Source organism: Schistocerca serialis, chromosome 1 (assembly GCF_023864345.2).
Source record: "Schistocerca serialis cubense isolate TAMUIC-IGC-003099 chromosome 1, iqSchSeri2.2, whole genome shotgun sequence".
Taxonomy (NCBI): Eukaryota; Metazoa; Arthropoda; class Insecta; order Orthoptera; family Acrididae; genus Schistocerca; species Schistocerca serialis.
In genome coordinates, this window is record NC_064638.1 from 931741906 (window position 1) to 931768758 (window position 26853).

Consider the following 26853-nt stretch of genomic DNA (forward strand, 5'->3'; position numbering starts at 1 on the left):
CTATGACCAAGTTATCAGTGAGGATGAATGGGCATAGACAGAGAGTGTATACTGGAAATACACAATATACTGTTGCAGAGCATACTCTACAACATGGTGCCTGTTTCACCACACATACCATCTGGACTCTTCCCCCAACACTAGTTTCTCAGAACTCTGCAGGTGGAAGCCAGCATTACAAAAAGTCCTTGGTTCATGGCAACCACCTGGTTTTTATTTACATTTATTGTTTCATTTAAATTTTCTTGGTCTCAGCATTTCCTCTCAGTAACTATTCCTTTCTTTATTTTGTTTTACTTTTCTTATCATTACACACAAAAGTGATGATGTAACAAATGTGTCTGAAAAGGCTGGCTGCAGAATTGTAGTTAGTGGCCAGCGGGAGAGGGGGGGGGGGGGGGGGGGAAGGGGAGGGGCAGAGGGGTTGCTTGGTATGTGGTCCCTGTTTGAGTTAGGAATATGCAGAAAAAAGTTTTTGGTTTAACCTGGACCAGCGGCCTTTTTGTATAGCTATTCAAACATCTGTCTTACTGTAGCTATGTTACAGTATATTAAGCAAGGTTTCAATGACAAACCAGAGCTGATGCCCAGGCAAATTGTGCAAATCAATTAATCACCTTTAAAAAAGATTTTGAGTTTGCTGAAATTAATCCTCAACTAATACCTCTATTTGTATGTGCTTTCTTTGAATTTTACTTGAAAAAAACAAGTCTAGCTGGAAGGTTTTTGAAGTGCACCATTCTATACTTTAAAACTTGTAAGAATCAGTTCAAACTTTAGGCAAAGGTAGATAAATGGTTGAAGCCAAAACTAAATTTTTTTTATCCAATTATTTTGATCTGTTGTTGAGACATAGTGCAAAAAAGAATGTAAAGAAAAGGATCTAACTTCTTGACTTATTTAGCAGTTTCAAAGACATTTAAATCATCATGTCTTGTCTTATTCTCATTTTCTCAGGAGTTAACCCTGCTTCTGCAGTGCAGTGAGCTCTCTTCGCTGCATTGTGTTGGTACACCTGCATTCTACAACTTATGTGCTAAAATCCCTGATCCTGCATCCAAAGTCCAGAAGATTTGCCAGACATAGTAAAAAATATATAATATCATATGGCTGAAGAGCGTACACATAATAGATATAAAAGTTTTTGTGGGATGATAAAATTTCTGGGCGTGGATCTGCTCCTAAAACAATTTCATAGCTCTAGAGAGTGGGATGCATCTCAAATAGAAAGTGTCTGAGAATATGGGTGCATCTATAGTAGGAAGTATTTATTTATTTATTTCTTGTTCCATAGATCCAGTTAGTGAGTCAGTCACAAGGATATGGAACGTGTCAAATTGTACAGGTTTCAATTTAAACTTACAATAAATACAAAGGGCAATTCAATGCCAAATTGTACATAGTTTAAGTAAGACATACTATAAATACAGTAATAGATACAATGTCAGCTAGATAACATAACAACCATTTAACAGAAAAGGAGTTTCAAATAATGGTTAAAGATAAGAGCACTAAGTTATATCAGATATTAGGCCTACAAGAGTAAATACAGGTACAGCCAATTTGTTGTTACAAAAAGTGTGCTAATGCTCAATGCATAATAAAATCAATTGAACTACTTCTAGATACAATAAGTTTAGTGATGGTATACATTTTCTTTCAGATATTCATCCACAGTATAAAAAGATTTCTCTGTCAGGTAATCTTTGAGAACTTGTTTAAATTTTGGCAGTTCCGTATGAACACATTTGATATGTAGTGGTAGAGCATTAACAGCTTAATGCTGGAGTAGTAAACTCCTTTTTGTACCAGAGTGAGACGTTTCATTTCGAAATGTAGATTGTTTTTGTTTCTGGTGTTATAGCCATGGAATTTACTGTTGTCTTGGTAGATAGAATAATTTTTGCACACGAAGGTCAGCAAGGAAAAAATATACTGTGAGGCAGTTGTTAGGATACCTATCTCCCGAAACAAGTGCCTACAAGAGTGTCTTTGATGGACCCCACACATTATTCTGATTGCTTTTTTTTGGATGGTGAAAACTTTTTTTGCAAGTGGTTGGTTCCCCCAGAATATGATAGCATATGACATCAATGAGTGGAAGTAGCCAAAGTAGGCAACCTTAATGGTGTCAACTTCAGCCACTGAAGAAATTACCCGTAATGGAAATGTTGCCGAGCTAAGTTTTTTACATAGATGAAGAATGTGAACTGACCAATTACATTTACTGTCTGTCTGTGTAAGTATTCCAGAGTGGGGATGCATGTATCCTGAACTTAAATGACACGTTGCGTCATACTGCATGACATAACAAATTTCAAGTTGGATGACATGATGACATGTGTCATGTTGTACATGACATCATGTATCGTGTTACTTTACTAGACATGATTCATTATATTAAATGACATAGGTAATAATATTAATAAGTAAAAAACTGTGAACATTGGAATGGTGATCTGATCATTTAATATTAAAAGACTACGACCAAGATGTGGACGGGGCCAAGGAATTGACATATCAGATGTGATTTAACACATAAATAATTTATTCATAACATACAATACATAACCAACTACGTAAATCATGCTTCGATGCTTACAATTGCTCAAAATGGGAGGGCCATCACTTTTGAATTCGAAAGGCTTTAATTTAAGAAACTAAAACACCTATTATAATTTTTAAAAATAATAATAATGCAACACATAAGTAAGTGCTAAGTGAACGCACTCTTAAATCTTTAATTATTAATCACAAAGTGTGGGTTTACCACATTTAAATTCTCATTGCAATATAAAACATAAATACATGTATTCACAACACAGCATGGCTTCAAAATTTCTACCTGGACAACCTATGGTCCTAAAACTTTCGTATTACATTCCAGCCAATCACATTAATAACTTATAAACACGGTTGGTAAAATACAAATGTTGCACTATAATCAGTTTTAATAATCCAAAATCACTCAAAAAACAATATCAGAAGTTCGATACAGAGCATGTAAACCTGTTAATACAATCTTTCGGACCAAAATAGGCATGAGGGCCACCATAACAGAAGTGTGATAGTTGCTTTTAGGATAGGTGCTCCCATTAGCTTAATCACTGAGCAGATATTTACTTAAGGTACAGGTAAGATAGTTAATGCAAATAGAAGGTATTTATAAAGTTTTTTTTTCCTTCCTCCCTTTTAACAGTGGGGTTTTAGTAAGGTGGAAATTACACTTTGAGGAGACGCAATAGCAATCTAGCAGGTACGCCTTCACGAGGACGCCATGCCACTACACACATACTAAATTAGCTGCGTATCCGCTGTTCAAGCCAAACGTTAACAACACAGTTCCATATTCCTGACACCCAAATAGTCATGATCAAACAAAACCAAAAATCCCAAGAGCGCAAGATCCAGCATAGCTTCAGAACAGATCTCACTTCATGTGGTTGCTGGTTGCCTTCACAAATACAGGTATCGAAATGAAAACAAGAACATGTAACAACATTCCCTAATCAGCACAATGTTCTTCTTTAGGTCCCAGTAGTGCTAGACAAACCTCTGAGGCAATACCCTCCAACTGACAAGCCAAAACCAATGTGACCCCTTATCAGCTCCGTGACAGGACTTGAACCCCCAACTACTGTCAGTGCAACTCACTTAGAATAAATACAGCTCAAATAGTATGGTGGACACATATACCCAGGGATTAACAGAACACTAGACTGAACTAGAATTAACCTTAATAATACAGCACTAGATCTTGGGAGACAAGGAACTAACTCCCAACCCGAAATTCTGCAACCACAGGGCGGGAGGATGAACTACCAAAACATAGAAGCGCAAACATACACAAATAACTACCAAAATACACCACTACACTGGTTAGCAATGATGCATGGAGGAATCTGCGCTGTCAAAATTGCACCAGTGAACAGAACAGAGGATTGCCACAGTGGTGGCCACAAGGCGGGAAAGACAACTGGATGAACTCAATCCCAAAGGATGATCAACTTGAAACATTCACACTTAACTTATTTTCTCCTTTCCCTCAGCGCACCTCGTCGTTTGTCCGGGTCTGCTGTGCACAATTCTGAGCCATCCCCAGTCGTCCCGGCAGACACCGACCCAGCCGAATTGCTCCCGGACTTAAACCCTCGCCGAACGGCGGCCCCACTGCCCCATGATGGTTACTGTTTGTTTGCCTTCATTGATGCAGGCGATGATTAGGCTGCCATCCACCTCCCACGGACAACCAGTGAAGAGCAGACAGAGGGGCCCAACCAGGACGGCGTTACTCCACGGGTAGAAGTTCGGGTTCGATAACAATTTAAAAAGGGAAATGGATAGGTTAAAGTTAAATATAGTGGGAATTAGTGAAGTTCGGTGGCAGGAGGAACAAGACTTCTGGTCACGTGACTACAGGGTTATAAACACAAAATCAATTAGGGGTAATGCAGGAGTAGGTTTAATAATGAATAGGAAAATAGGAATGCGGGTAAGCTACTACAAACAGCATAGTGTAGTGAATGCATTATTGTGGCCAAGATAGATACGAAGCCCACACCTACTACAGTAGTACAAGTTTATCTGCCAACTAGCTCTGCAGATGACGAAGAAGTTGAAGAAATGTATGATGAAATAAAAGAAATTATTCAGATAGTGAAGGGTGACGAAAATTTAATTGTCATGGGTGACTGGAATTCGGTAGTAGGAAAAGGGAGAGAAGCAAACGCAGTAGGTGAATATGGATTGGGGCTAAGAAATGAAAGAGGAAGCCGCCTGGTAGAATTCTGCACAGAGCACAACTTAATCATAGCTAACACTTGGTTTAAGAATCATGAAAGAAGGTTGTATACATGGATGAACCCTGGAGATACTAAAAGGTATCAGATAGATTATATAATGGTAAGACAGAGATTTAGGAACCAGGTTTTAAATTGTAAGACATTTCCAGGGGCAGATGTGGACTCTGACCACAATCTATTGCTTTTGACCTGTAGATTATAACTGAAGAAACTGCAAAAAGGTGGGCACTTAAGGAGATAGGACCTGGATAAACTGAAAGAACCAGAGGTTGTACAGAGTTTCAGGGAGAGCATAAGGGAACAATTGACAGGAATGGGGGAAAGAAATACAGTAGAAAGAGAATGGGTAGCTTTGAGGGATGAAGTAGTGAAGGCAGCAGAGGATCAAGTAGGTAAAAAGACGAGGGCTAGTAGAAATCCTTGGGTAACAGAAGAAATATTGAATTTAATTGATGAAAGGAGAAAATATAAAAATGCAGTAAGTGAAGCAGGCAAAAAGGAATACAAATGTATCAAAAATGAGATCGACAGGAAGTGCAAAATGGCTAAGCAGGGATGGCTAGAGGACAAATGTAAGGATGTAGAGGCTTATCTCACTAGGGGTAAGATAGATACTGCCTACAGGAAAATTAAAGAGACCTTTGGAGATAAGAGAACCACTTGTATGAACATCAAGAGCTCCGATGGTAACCCAGTTCTAAGCAAAGAAGGGAAAGCAGAAAGGTGGAAGGAGTATATAGAGGGTCTATACAAGGACAATGTACTTGAGGACAGTATTATGGAAATGGAAGAGGATGTAGATGAAGATGAAATGGGAGATACGATACTGCGTGAAGAGTTTGACAGAGCACTGAAAGACCTGAGTCGAAACAAGGCCCCGGGAGTAGACAACATTCCATTGGAACTACTGGCGGCCTTGGGAGAGCCAGTCCTGACAATACTCTACCATCTGGTGAGCAAGATGTATGAAACAGGCGAAATAAGCTCAGACTTCAAGAAGAATATAATAATTCCAATCCCAAAGAAAGCAGGTGTTGACAGATGTGAAAATCACCGAACAATCAGTTTAATAAGCCACAGCTGCAAAATGCTAACACGAATTACTTACAGACGAATGGAAAAACTAGTAGAAGCCGACCTCGGGGAAGATCAGTTTGGATTCCGTAGAAATGTTGGAACACGTGAGGCAATATTGACCCTACGACTTTCTTAGAAGAAAGATTAAAGAAAGGCAAACCTACATTTCTAGCATTTGTAGCCTTAGAGAAAGCTTTTGACAATGTTGACTGGAATACTCTCTTTCAAATTCTAAAGGTGGCAGGGGTAAAATACAGGGAGCGAAAGGCTATTTACAATTTGTACAGAAACCAGATGGCAGTTATAAGAGTCGAGGGACACGAAAGGGAAGCAGTTGTTGGGAAGGGAGTAAGACAGGGTTGTAGCCTCTCCCCGATGTTATTCAATATATATATTGAGCAAGCAGTAAAGGAAACAAAAGAAAAATTCGGAGTAGGTATTAAAATACATGGAGAAGAAATAAAAACTTTGAGGTTCGCCGATGACATTGTAATTCTGTCAGAGACAGCAAAGGACTTGGAACAGCAGTTGAATGGAATGGATAGCGTCTTGAAAGGACGATATAAGATGAACATCAACAAAAGCAAAACGAGGATAATGGAATGTAGTTGAATTAAGTCCTGACAATACTCTACCATCTGGTGAGCAAGATTTATGAAACAGGCAAAATACCCTCAGACTTCAAGAACAATATAATAATTCCAATCCCACAGAAAGCAGGTGTTGACAGATGTGAAAATTACCGAACAATCAGTTTAATAAGCCACAGCTGCAAAATACTAACACAAATTCTTTACAGACGAATGGAAAAACTAGTAGAAGCCGACCTCGGGGAAGATCAGTTTGGATTCCGTAGAAATACTGGAACACGTGAGGCAATACTGGCCCTACGACTTATCTTAGAAGAAAGATTAAGGAAAGGTAAACCTACGTTTCTAGCATTTGTAGACTTAGAGAAAGCTTTTGACAATGTTGACTGGAATACTCTCTTTCAAATTCTAAAGGTGGCAGGGGTAAAATACAGGGAGCGAAAGGCTATTTACAATTTGTACAGAAACCACATGGCAGTTATAAGAGTCGAGGGGCACGAAAGGGAAGCAGTTGTTGGGAAGGGGGTATGACAGGGTTGTAGCCTCTCCCCGATGTTATTCAATCTGTATATTGAGCAAGCAGTAAAGGAAACAGAAGAAAAATTCAGAGTAGGTATTAAAATCCATGGAGAAGAAATAAAAACTTTGAGGTTCGCTGATGACATTGTAATTCTGTCAGAGACAGCAAAGGACTTGGAACAGCAGTTGAATGGAATGGATAGCGTCTTGAAAGGAGGATATAAGATGAACATTAACAAAAGCAAAACGAGGGTAATGGAATGTAGTTGAATTAAGTCGGGTGATGCTGGGGGAATTAGATTAGGAAATGAGACACTTAAAGTAGTAAAGGAGTTTTGCTATTTGGGGAGCAAAGTAACTGATGATGGTCGAAGTAGAGAGGATATAAAATGTAGACTGGGAATGGCAAGGAAAGCGTTTCTGAAGAAGAGAAATTTGTTAACATTGAGTATAGATTTAAGTGTCAGGAAGTCATTTTTGAAAGTATTTGTATGGAGTGTAGCCATGTATGGAAGTGAAACATGGACGATAAATAGTTTGGACAAGAAGAGAATAGAAGCTTTCGAAATGTGGTGCTACAGAAGAATGCTGAAGATTAGATGGGTAGATCACATAACTAATGAGGAAGTATTGAATAGGATTGGGGAGAAGAGAAGTTTGTAGCACAACTTGACCAGAAGAAGGGATCGGTTGGTAGGACATGTTCTGAGGCATCAAGGGATCACCAATTTAGTATTGGAGGGCAGCGTGGAGGGTAAAAATTGTAGAGGGAGACCAAGGGATGAATACAGTAAGCAGATTCAGAAGGATGTAGGTTGCAGTAGGTACTGGGAGATGAAGAATCTTGCACAGGATAGAGTAGCATGGAGAGCTGCATCAAACCAGTCTCAGGACTGAAGACCACAACAACAACAACAACAACACCCGTACGCGGAAGGCAGGATGTCGATGGCACCAGAGCAGACACGAAGGCCACTGCATGACCACCTCCTCCAGCATGACCGCGCTCGCCTATAAATAGTACATGCCAAAGAGTCTGCTGCAGTAAACACGTGAGTCAGTCGTGTTACCAACCTACCGTTTCAAAGTACACCAAAGACAGAACTCGCAATCGATAGTGGGCACACTACGGGCGGGAGTTCAAACGAAAGAGCTTCATGAAAGACCAACCCTGAACAACTGCGAAAAAACGAAATAGAAGCGAAGCAATAAAAGACAGCAACGAGATCCTAGAGCCCGATTGCGCCCAAACGCTGTCGATTACCAAAAATATTAGCTCCACACGACGCTCAGGAAACGAGCCATGGAAAGATGGAAGTACACACAGCTCAACCTCCCCTGCCCAAACCATAACCCCCGGGTAGACATGAGTAAACTGCAAGCTCATTAACCCATTTTAATCTGACTAAGATGGACCTAGAATTGCTTCCCGGAAGCGTTTTCCCGGACCAGCAAGGTGACCGGACCCAGTGTCCTTACAACAGTACAGGGACCCAAAAAACCAGCAGTAACTTACTTAACCTGCCTGTTCGCTTCTCCTGTCCTAGATAATTTCTAACATAGGCTTGATCCCCAAGCTTTCCTCCAAACTTACGTCTCTGACGATTATAACGAATTGCTTGTCTACCATGGGGCAAGATAATATTTTGCCTTGTTGATTCCAATTTCTTTTAATTACTCTGTGAGTAATCGCCTCCGGGAAAAACTCTTGTATTTCCCACAAATTAGAGAGGGGCGAATTGATGGAATAAGAAAATATCACAGAAGCCGGGGTGGCCTTCAAGGCTTTATGCCTGGTGGTATTAAAGGCAAAACTCAGCCATGGCAGACTTTTATCCCCCTTCCCTGGAGAATCTTGGTGATAAATTATGAGTGTGGACTTTAGATTACGGTTAACCCGCTCCTCGAACGATCCCTGGGGACAATACGGGGTTGTGGTGATATGTTTTATCCCACTGTGAAAACAGAATCTCTTAAATTGGTCCGAGACGAATGCTGGAGCGTTGTCACTAACCAACTTTTTTGGAGGACCAAACTACTGAAGATATTAATTAAAGTGCGCCACGGTGATTAAAGCCGTCATACTGCGACTGGGGATTAGCCATATGAAACGCGAGAAGGCATCAGTAACTACCAATACATATTGATTGCCTTTCCTAGTTCACGGGAGAGGGCCTACATAATCAACAAAAAGCTTGTCAAGAGGATACAGCTCATGCTCGGAGGTAAGAAATCCCTGTCGTCTAGAGTTCTTGGGTTTGGCCACACAAAATTGTTGTCATTGCTTCACCATTTGTCTTACATCATAATCTAATGATGGCCACATAAGATGTTCCTTAATTTTCTGCAAGGTTTTATAAACCTCCAGGTGACCCCCCATTAAAGAATCATGAAAATAAAGGAAAAGCCTTACGGACTCGGGAATGCAGGTTTTAAATGCCTCCGAACGCTTAAGCCTTCCACACACAATGCCCTTTTTAATGACGTAGTTATTTAACTTTTCTCCCGTTTCAAGGTGTTTCTTAAGTCTACCCAACTTAGGATCCTTCTCTTGATGAGCTTCCAGATTATCAAAGAGTTGCGGTATCCCACCTAATACTACACAGCTAGCTTCTTCATCCTCGACCTCTTCCTCTTGTGCAGACTCCTGATCTGCCGACTAATTAAACAGACAGCTCAGCACATCAGCGAGTTTATTATCTGCTCTCTTGATATGTTTCACCTTAAACTGAAAGCAGAAATGCGTATGGCCCACCTGGCGATTCGCCCGGTCTTGCGCAGCCTCGCCAACACCCAACTCAGGGCCTGATTATCCATTTCAAGTTCAAATTCCCTATGTTCTAAATAAAAGCGGTATTGCTCCAAGGCAAAAGAACCACAAGAGCCTCGCATTCGTAGACCAAATAATTAGGTTTGGTATTACTCAGTGTACGTGAAGCATATGCCAAGGATTGCCAACCTCCCTCAACTTCCTGAAGTAGGACCGCGGAGATACCCATATTCAAAGCATCAGTCTGGACAATGAACTTCTTAGAAAAATCGGGTACTCCCAAAACAGGGGGATATGGCTTGTTTAATCTGCTGGAAGGCGGCCTCCTGGGAACGTCCCCACATGAAATGCACCCCTTTACGGCGTAACTCATTTAAAGGAGCTGCTAACTGGGCAAAATCAGGTACAAAGCGTCTAAAATAATTCGCCATACCAATGAATCTAGCAATTCCTCTCTTATACCTGGGTGCTGGCAATTCTCTTAATGATTTAGTCTGTTCCTGGTCGATCCGGACACTATGCCGTGAGACAATATATCCCAGAAACAAGACCCGCTCTCTAGCTAAGGTAACCTTCTCGGGTTTAATTGTTAACCCAGCCTTCTGCAAACACTTGAAAACCTGTTGAATATGTTCTAGATGTTCTTGAAAAGTATGGCTGTAGATAACCAAATCGTCCAAATAATTATACACACACTTCAATTTTAGATCTTGTAACACCTCCGTTTTTATCCCGACCTGATCTGATCGAATAGCAGCCCAATATTTATTATTAACATGACCATGAACCTAATGGGGCTGGTAATCGGAATTGACTGCTATGGAAGTTGTTACTTTCCAGTTCGTCCTGTTCAATACTATAATACTGAATGTCTGGTAAAGGAACACCAACACAGTTTTACTAATTGCGAACTTATATTCTTCTCAAAACACAAAAAGGAGACAGCCACTGCCTTCCTCATACATATCTAATTACGGCTAATCTCAGCACAGGCTTTCTTCATTTTCCCTTATTGTCACACGCTAATCCATCACTGCATCCAACACTGCAATCCAAGGTTAGGCCAGCGCGGTAGACACGAAACCAAATATCGGCACTAGTAACGTCACTGATTACTTTCATAATGATACTTCTTCACTTTCCCGGTATTAATCTATTGTTTAGGTGTCTAACCACGGTGATGGTGACACCCTTCTCTGTTAAAGACCCTGTCTTTCAACAATGGCCTTCACGCACACATATACCCGCCAACCACACTGGCGCATCACGACACTCGCTCTCGCAACACGTCACAATCGATTGTTCGCCCTATCAACCTGTGCCGAGTGCAAAGTTATAGTAAGGGCCTATGGACCCCTTACAATCTCCTAAAACATTCTGAATAAGGCGCGTTAATACAGCCGCTCCGGTAGCAAGCCCAAAAGGAACTCGATTAGATTCAAACAGGTTCCAGTCCCTGCAAAAGGTGGTCACACGCTTACACTGTTCGGCCATAGGGATCTGGTAATATGCTTGGTTGAGATCAACTACCATGAACCAGTTAGCCCCAGAAAACCAGGTAAATGCGTTATGTAGATTAGGTAAGGGTACTGACTCAAGAACTACCTTTTCATTAAGCCTAAGATAATCAATAACTACCCTGCAATCATTGCCCTTACCCTTGGGAACCAGGTAAACCAGAGAAGTATAGGCAGACATGGAAGGTCTAATTACGCCTTCACTAAGCATCTTATCTATTTTCTGCCTCAAAATCCTATGTTTTGGAGGGGATAGCCTATAGGGTGACTGCCTGACAGGGGACGAATCTTTTAAACGAATCTGATATTCCAGAACCTGAGTGACTCCCAAATGATCACATAGTAACTCAGGGAACTCCTCCAAAACCTTCCCCAGTTGAACACCTTGTTGTAAGGATAAGCTAGTTAAATCAAATTGCTGGCTCCCATGGATCACCATAGTGAATCCTGGTCTTATAATACACCGTTCACATTCGCACAGACTAAACCTCTGCCCAGGAGCAAACTTGAAGAAAAAGGTGTGACCTGAACAATCTAATACCAGACCCATCTGATTGATAAAGTCACATCCCAGAATTAAGTCAAATGGTAAATCTTTGACTAAGGCAAAACAAAGCCGCCAGGAAAATCCGTCTACAGAAAGGCTGCCCCGGACCCAGCCCAGCAGAGGTAACCATTGTCCATTAATGACCCAACATCTCTGAGCAGGACCTGGTACTGTCCCAAGCTTCAAAATATGACGAAATTCCAAAAACCAGTTAAGATTCAACAAGGAAAACGAGCTTCCCGAATGAAGCAGTGCACTGATCGGTTCTCCACCTATTCTGGAACAAATATAGGGTGACGCTATCAAGGATGGAGCTGCTATCCGCGCGCACCAAGATTTGTTCTTACGTAAGGGCTTGCACCTGATCTTCTGGCGTCATTTATCTGAACGTGCTAACTGTGGTTGGGAACAATCTCGGACCAAATGGCCTACAGCACCACACCTGAAACATCGCCGAGGTTGCTCTTTATTAATTCTACTCACTTCCATCCCATTGGCCCCCTCACTTCTATGTTCCTTATCAACCTTTGGCTGCAACCACTGCGTTTCACCCTTAATCTGTAAGGCTGAAACGGCCACTACAGTTTTCCTAATTTCCTCCCAAGTAGATGGACAATCACTGAAAACAAATTGGGCTTTATCAATGGAGCACATACCTGCTAGCACCACTGAGACTAAATCTTGCTCAGGCATATCAATCAATAACGCCGAGGATGCTAACTGCACTCTCTCCATATAATCTTGTAACACTTCTCTCTGCTGCTGGACCTTCCAAATATAATCACATTCCAACTGCCAGCGTTCCTCCACAGGTAGAAGTGCGGGTTCGATAACAACACCCGTACGTGAAAGGCGGGATGTCGACATCACCAGAGCAGACACGAAGGCCACTGCGCGACAACCTCCTCCAGCATGACCGCGCTCGCCTACAAATAGTACATGCCAAAGAGTCTGCTGCAGCAAACACGTGAGTCGGTCGTGTTACCAACCTACCATTTCTAAGTACACCAAAGACAAAACTCGCAATCGATAGTGAGTACACTACAGGCGGGAGTTCAAACGAAAGAGCTTCATAAAAGACCAACCCTGAACAACCGTGGAAAAACGAAATAGAAGCGAAGCAATAAACGACAGCAACGAGATGCTAGAGCCCGATTGCGCCCCAACACTGTCAATTACCAAAAATATTGGCTCCACACAATGCTCAGGAAACGAGCCGTGGAAAGATTGAAGTACATATGGCTCAAACATATCAAGATGTTTTGAATTAAATGTCCTTAAGCTGCCAAGAAAGTCAAAAAGCTAGCTTCCTTATTTTACATTCCTAACTTTACCCAGAACATATTTGCCTCTTTTTGGGTCATGATAGTAGCATTTTTCATTCTGGTCTTTTATTTTCTGACCTCACCTTTTTACTCAGCCCCACTTCTACCACATGGGTTTCTACTCATATTAACTCTTGCATGATGTTTTGTCAGTAATGTCTGTCATGCCTATTATCCTGTCTTTTTCCTTTAGGCTGTCTTGTTTTCAAATATCATCAGGTGCAGGCCCCAACCATCGGTCTTTCCTTCTCATTCTGTCCAGAAAGCCTCCTCTGACTTTTCCAAGTCCTCAACATCTTCTAAATCTAACCAGTACTTTTCGTTCATCGACTGGCTCCAAAAGCTTGCACATTTCTTTAAATTTTATGAGTCTTTTCTGCTGCCACCTGGCAGCAGCATTTTTTATGCATCCAACTGTTTTATATTTTCAAAAATTGATGTCTAATGTTTATTAGAGTGTCATATAAATATTTGAAGTAAATCTGCCAAGAACTTTTCGAGGTTCTTGCTAACAACTTTTCCTATTTATATATTATATACACTGATAAGCCAAAACATTATGACGACTGCCCACTGGGATGGTGGATGCCACCTGATGGCATTGTGGGGATGTGACATGGTAACAAAAGTATGTAAGTGGAGCAGACACAACTACTGGATCACCTTAGTGAAGATAAGGACTACAAATTGGGGAAGTAATTGAGATAAGCAACTGTTATGAAGGTCAGATTATTATTGCACAGAGCCTGTGAATGAGAATCCCAAAAATGGTGAAGCTGGTTGACAGTTCAGGTGCTACTGCTGTGAGCATCTATGGAAAGAGGTAGGACAGTGAAACTGCCACTAGGAGCTAAATGGTTGGGTGTCCATGACTCTTCGCAGAACATGGGGTTTGGAGGCTAATGTGCTCTGTAAAGTAGGATAGATGGTGTTCAGTGGCATCTCTGCCAAAAGAATGCAATGCTGGTGCACATACAAGTGTTTTGGAGGGCTCTGTTCATCGTATATTGTTGAACATAGAGCTCCGCAGCAGACCACCCTTACATGTTCAAATGTTTATGCAATGACATCATCAGTTATGTTTTCAGAGGGCACAGGACCATTGGGATTCGATTGTTGATCAATGGAAACATGTCAGCTCTTCACAGAATCACAGTTTTGCTACTTTAGGATGATGATTGCCTCCATAAACACCATCATCAAGGCGAATAGTGGATCAAAACATGCAGTATGCCATGGACACAGGCTGGTGGAAGCACTATTATGCTGTGGGAGACGTTCTCCTGTAATTGCATGGGACCTGTAGTAGTAGTCAAAGATATGCTGACAGATGCGAACCACCTGCATCCCTTCATGCTCGATGTCTTCCCGAACAGTGATGTCATCTTTCAGTGGTATAATTACCTATGTCTTGGAGCCAGAATTGTGCTACCGTGGTTCTAGGAGCATTATAGTGAGCTCATTTTGATGTCGCAGCGACTGATATAAATCCTATAGAACCAATCGGGGTTGTTATCAGGTACCACCACTGCATTCGCAAATCAGCAGCCTATTATTTATGTGAATTACATGACCTGTGCATAGGCATCTAATGGCACATACCTCCACAAACCTACTAACAAACTGTTGGATCCATAATGTACAGAATCAGTGATGTATTTCATTCCAAAGACAGACAAACAAGCTATTCAGCTACTGTTCATAGTGTTTTGGCTCATCAGTGTATATGAGAAAAATAAATAGCCTTCATCTGTCCTAAGTTTGTTTTACAGCATCATGTAAAAATTTGAAGTTTTTGAGATTTCTGATAAAAAAGTTAAACAACAACTTGTCTTTATATAGTAGTATAGATTACACAAAATATGTAATTTAATGTAAATGTATTATGACAAGGAAAGTTGCTGCTCACCATATAGTGGAGATGTTGAGCCACAGATAAGCACAAAGAAAGGACTCTCACAATTATGTGTTTCAGCCATTAAGGTCCTCATCGACAATAGACAAATATACATGTGTGAATGCGCGCCTGCGCACGCACACGCGCACACACACACACACACACACACACACACACACACACATGGCTGCAGTCTTAGGCAACTGAAACCACACTGTGAGCAGCAGTACCAGTGCATTATGGTAGTGGTGACTGGATGGGAGTAAGGAGGAGGCTGAGATGGGGCGGGGGAGGGGCAATATGGTGTGGGTGGTGGACAGTGAGGTGCTGCAGCCTAGGGGGGATGGGGGGAGTAGTGGAAAAGGAGAGAAATTAAAAGACTGGATGTGGTGGTGGAATGACGGCTATGGAGTGCTGGAATGGGAACAGAGAAGAAGCTGCATGGATGAGGACAGTGACAAACGAAGGTTGAGGCCAGGAGGTTTACAGGAACGTAGGATGTATTGCAGGGAAAGTTCCCACTTGCAAAATTCAGCAAAGCTGGTGTTGATGGGAAGGATCCATATGGCACAGGCTCTGAAGCAGTCATTGAAATGAAGGATATCATGTTTGGCAGCATGTTCAGCAACTGAGACAGACTCTGGAGAGGCTCTGGGATGGACCTAAGGATTTGAGTAGTGACTGGAGATCCTGCTGGATTACTGGAATGGGATCATTGTGACAAGGTTTGCAGGTGGAAGTATCTGAGAGCTGGTGGAGTCCTTCCGCCAGGTAATACTTGCAGTGCAAAACAACACTGCTGGGAGCCTTTGTTTCCAGGTAGGATTATAAGGTCAGGATCAGTTTTTAAATGGTGAACTGTGGTTCTTTCTGCAGATGTAAGTTTAGTTTGCATGTTGAGAGATTTGGGGAATGATGGTGAGGCAAGGTTCAAGGTTAAGAAATTCTGGAATGTTAAGAGGTGGTGGTTTGGGGGCAGTGGGGGTGGTTCGCAGTTGAATGGAGGAGTGAACTGACTTAGGCAAGTTTCAGTGTTGGCCTTTGGTTTAATCTGATTGGCAGGGTTGGTTGCGAAAAAGTGTTTCCACTGTAGGGACTAGGAGAAGGAGAGAAGGCCTTTAACAAGCCCTGCATGATTAAATTTGGGAATGGGGAAAAAGGAGAGCTCTTTGGAAATGACTGATATTTCTGCAGGGCTAAGGCTTCTGGAAGAAAGGTTTATGACTGTGTTGCACGTCTGTTTAGGTTCTGGATTCTGTGTGGTTGTGGGAGGGAGTTTTGGAGGGTGGGGTAAGTATAGTAGGTCTGCAAGACACAGTTTATCAGCTATGAAGGGACGGGGGAGAGGTGTGGAGGTTGTTGTAGAGGTGGTGGACTGTGGTACTCCAAGGCAGGAGTAGGAAGTGAGCAGGACAGAGAGCTTTTTGAGGTGGCATTGTGCATGTTGCTGAAGTTCCTGCAGGGCAAGAGTTTCATTGTGTATTATGGTTTCCAGGAAATAGGCACTGCGTAGCGGGAGAATTTTGCAGATGGAGAGAAGGTACTGTAAGGAAGTTTGGACTTGTTGGCAAGGGCTAAGGATTGGCAGAATCTGAACAGGTGCAGGTCATTGTGGGAGGAGGGGTGGCAGCCAGAGATGGGTAATTTGATGGTAAGGCCATTGGGGGGCATGCCGTGAACCAAGAAACAATGCAGAAACAGTATGTGGGACTGGGATCTGGCTAGAGATAAGGAAACTTTTCTGCATTGATGCAGATGGAAGGAGCAAGGATCCATGGTGGTAGAAAAATGTGAAAAATTACATAAGTAATGTAGAATTACATTCGCAATCTGCTGCAGCGAGTTCACAGGTAGGTGCAGGATGAAATGGATGCAAAAGAGGGAAACAAGATGAAATCTGAGGGAGTCAATGATAGCAAAATGCAAGGTGAAAACTCACTAAAATTGTCGAAAAGTCACAAGGATCAAAGTAAAGAATAACTAATAAAAATATATTACTGTGGGTAGCAGGTCTAAGGGTGGATGAATTAGAACAAGGGGGATGGCAGATGGGCCTCGATGGTGTAATTAGTGGGTGTGAAGTGGGGATAGAATGGAGAAAGTGTAAGTGGTGGGGAGAGGTTTGTAGGATGAGATACAATATCGTATGGCAGCGGTAAGGTTGCAGTGGTGTGGTTCCTTTCATCCTGCACCTACCTGTGAACTTGTTGCAGCTTTCTGATAGGAAAGCTTAGCAGAAACCTACCATACTGAAACTCGCACCAGACTGCATACAATGTAACTATTACAAGAATTGGGAAAAGGTCTTAATTTTGAATGAAAGGTGGAAATACTGGGAAAACTTCTGTATATTCTGAAGTCAAGAATTACACATTCGCTGCCAAGCTCATGCTAATCCTGACACAGTTATGAACAAACCCTTTAATTCACATTAGCAAGTTTATGGTACCACATTTCCCAAAATGTGAACAGCTACTAAGCATGAATTGTTCTTAAATGAAAAATTTTCACCACGCTATTTAGTCTATTGGTGTCTAATGCACTCTTAGTAACTGATGTGTTCAATATGCCATGCAGAATTACTGTCTTTTCTCATAAACAAAATTACTTTAAAAAAAAATCCGTACTTTCTAGATAAAACACACCAGCATAACTTTGCCTTCACTTTAAAGCACTTTTGAGGCATGCAGTACAACTAAAACGGGTAAACTATTACTTCTTTCAGAGCTAATATTACACACAAACATAGCATTCAAAGGCCAGGCTCCAAGTCCTTAGACTGCTGTAAGCATTCTACATCTCTAAGAGGAAAGGTGCGTGAAGAATACTCCGTTCCGATTGGTCAGTAGAAAAACGTTATTCTCCCATGTTAGTCTGTGCTTTTCATGACTAACTAATCAACAAATAACACACTTTCGAACTGTAGTTTCTCCCAAAATAAATTTTAGCCTTCTAATATTTTGTTTATCTTTACGTTATGAACCATTTTCGTTTGCATTCAAGTTGGCTTTCCTTTTACCATAAACTTACTTGAAATATTATGATACAAAATTCACTGTCATCTGCATTCACACTGTCTTAAAAATTTCTCACCCTAGTTCGTACAGTATTTATCAGTAGAACAATGATTTACATATTTACTTTAGACCACATTCATGCATCATTAACACTACTAATAGCATATACAAAATTGTACAAACATAAATAAACAAAAACCCTTCAAGAAATAAACAGAACAATTCACAAAAACATTCTCTTGACCTGTTTCTTGAATGCCTCTGTGCGCTACTGGATTCTGTTGGATGAAAATTAGAACTACATACTCGACTGAACCCACTTCAGGCCATTTGTCACTGTGCACGCATGAGTCATTCTCCTGATACACATACTCTAGACAGGAGTGATATAAGGTGCCACACCTCACATCTCCTATGATTAAAAAGTTTTTATTTTAAAAAGTTTAGAATTATACAGATTATCGATCCTGGCTTCAAATTTTTTATCTTTCAAAAAATTCACATTCTTATAAAATAAAATTATAAATTTCTTGTCCCAGACTTGGCTTCTACAACTAACCTAGCCTAATCTTTTAATTTCTTTATGAAAAGTCATTTCTTACTTGACAAAACTGATGCAAATTTTCAAAACAAATATTCAACATTTTAATAACTTTTTCAACATTTTTAAATTCATGTTTCATGAAAGTCCTTTGAAGTTAACTGTTTAATAATTACATTTTACCCTACCTTAGCACCAGCACATCACTTTAGTCTTTTTGTTACATAGATTTCCCTGTTATTATTATTATTATTATTATTATTATTAAGGCACCTTTGCACTGTAGCATTCATACCATCCATCATTCTCCACATATCTGTCCTTCAGGGTTTACTTGCAATGTTGTCCCTGAAACCATATTTCCATCTAAGACTACTTTCTTTACACACATCCTAATACAGAATCACTTATTATTACAAGAAATTATTTACAAATTTTATATTTTGTATAACTTGACTTCAGATGAAAGCAAATTAACAGAGTATTGCTTTTTTTACTTTAATCAGCAAGATCAAATCTACTTGAAAATTTTTTCAAGAATTTATTTCCTCTAGAAGACTTAATGAGTATTTTTTTAAAAAAGTAGTTGCTATTGAAAGCAAAACTTAAACGTTTTAACTGAACTGGGGAGAATGTAATTGTGAAAAAGACATTTCACAGAAAGCAATTAGTTAAAAAAATTTTGTAATACACCCTTACCACTTTTATGCAGTGTCTCTTTACTTCACTTCTTCATATTTTTTACCACTGTTGAACAGAAATAAAATTTTTTTATTTACATTATATATATAATCACCCCATTCATTTATATTCCTTTCATAATAAATGTTCTTCAGCTTTACACAGGTATATTTTTCGTCATATTTGTTAAACTTCCTTTACATAAGTGGCCACTGTATATCCCTTTTCATCATTACAACATTCCTTTTCCTAATGACTACACTTTAGTGTTCATCATCAAAATCTCGTTTATTAACTGCAGTTGTCCCATCCAGTTACTTTCATTTCCCTAAATTTCACTCAGTCTCCAATTTATTTTTTCATATTGCAACAGGATATTCCTCCCTATATGCCATTATTTTAACTGATATATTAATGCTTTGTACACTTCCAAATACCATGGAATAGCTTCCCATATTACTAAAGTCAATCCTTACTGCTAGCAGTTTTTCTACTTTCCCTACAATTTGACCTCCATTTCTCTCACCATAAAACTTATTTTCTCATAATACACCATAATGCCCTCTGAGGCTCTCAAACACTGTACCTTGACTGACAGAGAAGAAAATTGAAGATGATTAATTCAGCTCAGAATGACAGAAGAGGAAGACTGACAATATGAAAATAAACTGAAATAGCATTGTCAATAACTTGAGCAATTGGTATTCGCCAAACACCTAGCATTGCATAGGTTGCAACAACCTCTGAGCCCTCCAAGCTTAGCTCACATCTAACTCTGGACTAATGCATCTTTTCAAATAGATAACATTTCTTAAGACCAACGGTTTACTCGATTTCCAGCATACTAATCTATATGAATTTGGGTGTGGTTTTTCAGTAATCCTAAATGGAACCATATATTTGTCCATAAACTTTCTTATTTCTGCTGTAATATTTTTTTGCTTTTCCCTTGTTTTGACTAGTACCAGTTCTCCAATTTGGAAATTCATTGGTGGAGCATTAGCATCATGACATCTTCTTCAATCCAATGCTTTTTTAAAAATGTTTTCTCTAGCAGTTTTTTCCTTTACACTTAGTGCCCCATTTACAACAAAGGGAAACTCTACCAGTCAAACAGTAAATTATTTGTTCTTACCTCACACTCCAATTCACATGGATAAAACCCTGTAGCTTCATGCTTTATATTATTAATTACATCTTCAAAATATTCTATATGTTTTGTGCAAGCTGTATGTTTTCTATGACTATAAGTACGACATAATCTTTTCAATTCCTTCACGATCTTTTCACACATATTTCCTTGTGAGAAATATGCTGAACTCTGTATGGGCTCAATGTTCCGGCTTTCTAAATATTCTTTAAATTTATTGGAAATAAATTGCGGACCATTGTCAGACAAGATAGTTTTCGGGGCTCCTACAACCAAGAAGTAGTCTTTCTGCAATTTGTTTACTAACACTTTCACATTAGCCTTCTTAATTGGGCATAGTTTCACAAATTTTGTGAACCCATCCACCAACATGAAAACGTATTCACAAACACCTCAAGACACACGTAATGAAGCAAAAATATCACAGGCTACAAGGTTCACTGGCTCCATAATATCCAAACCTTTTATGTATATAGTCAATTAGTAAGTTAACATGTTGTTCATGGAAGCAAACCTTTGTATAGGTGCATAAAGGAACAGCCCCGACATGCTACGATAAAAGTTATTACCAATAAACACTAGGCAGCCGCTGTAAGCATCAGCAAAGGGATATTTTGCTATGTCTGAAGGTGAAAGACAAATGATGGAAACTTTTTTCAATTTTTTTTGACAATTATTAGTTCTTGTGGCGAGAAGACATATTTCCTGTGATACAATGTGTTGTCTGAATAATAATCCTATGAAAGTATGAAGTGTTAGAGTTCATTTAGTGCAAAACCATGAAAGCTTTCTTTTCTTCCACGCATTATGCCAATTTCATATCACTGTAGCTGCCTGCATCAGAAGAGGAAGTCCGATTAAAAATCCTTACTGTATCCGTGCTCAAGAATGAGAAATACTTATGGCGGAAGAAGACGAATATAATCAAATGGCTTAAATCTCAACAAAATAGAGAATACAGGAATTGATGTAAGTTAAAAGTGAAAGACATTGCATTCGCTTAAAAATCTATAAGGAATCAAAATGATAAAACTGCAAAAAAATCAATTTGTTTAATTAATTATATTATATATTTTTTAAATATAAATTTGCACACCTTCCATTGACTATCTGTATTTTTTCTTCTGTGGCAACTTTAGGATAAACTGGGTCACCTAAATAACATTTTACCAAATTGTCATCTTGGTTTTGTTCCCTTCTTAATTCTTTACACACTTTTTTCAACTGTCCTTCTTTATCAATTTTCATTATGGTTGCAAATATATGAATCCCTTCTTTGTCTGTCAACGTATTTTCATTATTCTCATTATCATCTAACCCCCCCCCGGATAATGCATTAGCTGCCAAATTCTCAGATTCATTTATGTATTTAATTTCTAGATCACACTGTTGCAAGTATAAAGACCACCTGGTTAGTTAGCTGAAGAACATTTTCTTCAGGCATACTCACTCAGTGAGACTGAGACACATGTTTTAGTTCACTCATACATTTGGCATATTCAGAACTGATTTTACTGTCTAACATCATTGTGATCATTTACACATATAGACTCAACCGCCGCTGTTTTGACCTTTGCTTTCTGCACACTTTCTATTATCAAATCTATCCTTTGTTTGTTTCCAATAGCAACTTTTTTTAAGGCATTAGTTAACTCACTTTTTACTGTTTTAATGGATTGTTGCCAGTTATTTTCAACTTGAGAAATTTTGCCATCCACTTCAGTTTCTAAGGACTGCAAATAATTTTTACATTTCTTTTAAAACCGCAGTCTGCTTTTCAAGTTTTTCATTAAAATCACTAGTTTGCTTTTCAATTTTCTGACCAATTGTTTCAGCCAAATTAGTAAATCCATCTTTTATAGAACCCATTAATGCTGCAAACATTTCTTGCAAACTTCCAGGTTCCGTTTTCTGCATTACTATTCCCTGTTTATCTTGCTCCACTGGTACTATACCAAATTTGGTATCCTCATTTGACACATTGGTTTCAGTAACACAACCCACACTGTTATCACAAAATTGGTTGTTACCAATTTCATGATTATGTCACTTTCAGGATTTACATGAACCCCACTAGTTACATTAACTGACACACTTGAAGCAGATTCTACTCCACTGTCCATGAACAACAAAGAAATATTAACAAAAACCTCCTCTTTTACTTAAAACATCTGCTCCTTCTCTCTGTTCAGGCATGGCAGTTTGTGAAGCACTTACACTGATTGAGCGTCCTTCCTCTTTTATCATATTTACAAAATCTGTAACACTTTCCGTGTTACACAGTCTTACAGCACACACACAAAACAAATGTAATGAACTTAACTTATCCTTCGATGAATGCTGCAGCCTCGGCATGCTGAAACTGCGAGTCCAACCTCCTTGTCTGCTGTATCAGTTTCAGGGTCCCCGCTTGTCATGTAAGTGGGCAGCACTGCCCTGCTGTACTGGTGCTCATTGACACCACTATGATGCCATCTGCTGCTTCAATGCACCCTCATTGTTACTATTACTATTTAACATATTCTTTCTTGTAAGTCTCTTCGGCTACTCAAAACGGGTTCCATTCAAAATTCCATGCGTAACGATTTACTAAATTTTTTCATTATTGTTCACTATACGGTCTTCACACACAAAATTCCTCTCAACCACTGATTCAATGTACTACGGCTTTTTAACTGTTTTCCTGGAGCAATGCACTATGTGCAGTGGCGTGGTTCCTTTCGTCCTGCACTTACCTGTGAACTTGCTGCAGCAGATCACTGGTAGGAAAGATGAGCAGAAACCTACTGTACAGAAATCGCATCAGGCTGCATACAATGTAACTATTCCAAGAATCAGGAAAAGGTCTTAATTTTGAATGAAAGGTGGAAATACTGGCAAAATTACTGTATATTCTGAAGTCAAGAATTACATATTCACTGCCAAGAAGGTGATTCTAACACAGTCATGCACAGACCTTCTCATTCACATTAGCAAGTTTATGGTACCACATTTCCCAAAATGTAAACAAGCTACTAAGCATGGATTGTTCTTAAATTAAAAATGCTCACCACACTATTAAGTTTATTGGTGTCTAATGCTCTCAAGTTCTTAGTCACTGATCTGCACAGTACGCCACATGGAATTACTGTCTTTTCTCATACACAAAATTACTCTAAAAAAATCTGTACTTTAAATAAAATACACAAGAATAAATATGCCTTCACTTTAAAGCACTTTTGTGACATGTAGCACAACTAAAACTGGCAAACTATTACTTCCTTCGGAGTTCATACTACACATGACCGTACCATTGAAAGGCCAGGCTCTGACTCCTTAGACTGCTGTAAGAATTCTATATTTCGAAGAGAAAAGACACACGAAGAATACTCCAGTCTAATTGGTCAATTTTCTTTAAGGCCAATAGAAAAACATTATTCTCCCACATTATTCTGTGATTTTCCTGACTAACCAATCAACAAATAACACTTTTGAACTGTACTTTCTCCTGAAATAAATATTTAACCTTCTGATATTTTGCTTATACTTTACGTTATTAACTATTTTCATTTGCACTCAAATTAGCTTTCTTTTTACCATAAACTTACTTAACATATTATGATACAAAACTCCCCATTGCCTGCATTCACATTGTCTTAAAAATTTCTCACACTAGTTTTTTTACAGCGTTTATCACAGAACTATGATCTACATGTTTACTTTAGACCACATTCACACTATACAAAACTGTACAAACATAAATAAACAAAAAACCTCCAAGAAATAAACAGAACAATTCACAAAAACACTCTCATGACCTGTTTCTTGAATGTCTCTGTGCACTACTGGACCCTGGTGGATGAAAGTTAGAACTACATACTTGACTGAACCCACTTCAGGCTATCTGTCACTGTGCATGCATGAGCCACTCTCCTGATACACAGGCTATAGACATAAGCCATATAAGGTGCCATTCCTCAAGGTGCAGTAAAAAACACACAAAATTATTGGAAATGATGCAGGGAGAGTGATCAATTTGAAAGTATAGGATTAATTATATTGGTGGGAGTAATGTGGGACTTAAGATGCTACACCAACAATCAGCGTGGTGTTGTAACCATCTGTTGTGTGTGGCTGAGACGGTTGATAAAGTGTGCTTCATAAGTAGAGCATGCAGTGCAGTTTGTAAGGCGATAAGAGAAACACAGGAAAGAAGAGAGTCTATCTCTCTGCTCACCCCTACCACTCCTCACATTCCTAGCTTCTATGTGCTTCCTTAAGTCCATAAATATAACCACCCAGGACGCCCCATTGTGGCCAGTTACTGTGCCCCCACTGAGAGAATTTCTGCTCTCATAGACTAACACCTTCAACCTATTTCAACCTATTACCCAGAACCTACCCTTCTATACAGAAGATACCAACCATTTCCTCCACTGGCCGAGACAGACACAGCAACAAGGAAGTAACCGCTTTTGTGACGTATACGAGTTCCTAACCAGGAGCGAATTTTATTATATCATCTGTGTGCTTTAATAGTTTAGTTTCTTGAGTTTATGCATGTAAATTTAATATCTAATAGCCACTGTTTTCATGTTTTCGTTTGGGTCAGAAAATAAACCTATTTTGTGATGTATTACAAGTTCCTAATCAGGGGTGAATTATTTAGTTTCACCTGAGTGCTTTGGTAGTTGTTGTTGTTGTTGTTGTCGTCTTCAGTCCTGAGACTGGTTTGATGCGGCTCTCCGTGCTACTCTATCCTGTGCAAGCTTTTTCATCTCCCAGTACGTACTGCAGCCTACATCCTTCTGAATCTGCTTAGTGTATTCATCTCTTGGTCTCCCTCTATGATTTTTACCCTCCACGCTGCCCTCAAATACTAAATTGGTGATCCCTTGATGCCACAGAACATGTCCTACCAACTGATCCATTCTTCTAGTCAACTTGTGCCACAAACTCCTCTTCTCACCAATCCTATTCAGTACCTCCTCATTAGTAATGTGACCTACCCATCTAATCTTCAGGATTCTTCTGTAGCACCACATTTCAAAAGCTTCTATTCTCTTCTTGTCCAAACTATTTATCATCCATGTTTCACTTCCATACATGGCTACACTCCATACAAATACTTTCAGAAATGACTTCCTGACACTTAAATCTATACTCGATGTTAAGAAATTTCTCTTCTTCAGAAATGCTTTCCTTGCCATTGCCAGTCTACATTTTATATCCTCTCTACTTCGACCATCATCAGTTATTTTGCTTCCCAAATAGCAAAACTCTTTTACTACTTTAAGTGTCTCATTTCCTAATCTAATTCCCTCAGCATCACCTGACTTAATTCGACTACATTCCATTATCCTCATTTTGCTTTTGTTGATGTTCATCTTATATCCTCCTTTCAAGACACTTTCCATTCCATTCAACTGCTCTTCCATGTCCTTTGCTGTCTCTGACAGAATTACAATATTATTGGCGAACCTTAAAGTTTTTATTTCTTCTCCATGGATTTTAATACCTACTCCGAATTTTTCTTTTGTTTCCTTTACTGCTTGCTCAATATTCACATTAAATATCATCGGGGATAGGCTACAACCCTGTCTTACTCCCTTCCCAACCACTGCTTCCCTTTCATGTTCCTCGACTTACAACTGCCGTCTGGTTTCTGTACAAATTGTAAATAGCCTTTCGCTCTTTGTATTTTACCCCTGCCACCTTCAGAATTTGAAAGAGAGTTTTCCAGTCAACATTGTCAAAAGCTTTCTCTAAGTCTACAAATGCTAGAAATGTAGGTTTGCCTTTCCATAATCTATTTTCTAAGATAAGTCGTAGGGTCAGTATTGCCTCACGTATTCCAACATTTCTACGGAATCCAAACTGATCTTCGCTGAGGTCGGCTTCTACCAGTTTTTCCATTCGTCTGTAAAGAATTTGTGTTAGTATTTTGCAGCTGTGGCTTATTAAACTGATTGTTCGGTAATTTTCACATCTGTCAGCACCTGCTTTCTTTGGGATTGGAATTATTATATTGTTCTTGAAGTCTGAGGGCATTTCGCCTGTCTCATACATCTTGCTCACCAAATGGTAGAGTTTTGTCAGGACTGGCTCTCCCAAGGCCGTCAGTAGTTCCAATGGAATGTTGTCTACTCCCGGTGTCTTGTTTCGACTCAGGTCTTTCAGTGCTCTGCCAAACTCTTCATGCAGTATCGTGTCTCCCATTTCATCTTCATCTACATCCTCTTCCATTCCATAATATTGTCCTCAAGTACATTGTCCTTGTATAGACCCTCTATATACTCCTTCCACCTTTCTGCTTTCCCTTCTTTGCTTAGAACTGGGTTTCCATCTGAGCTCTTGATATTCATACAAGTGGTTCTCTTTTCTCCAAAGGTCTCTTTAATTTCCATAGTGAGATAAGCCTCTACATCCTTACATTTGTCC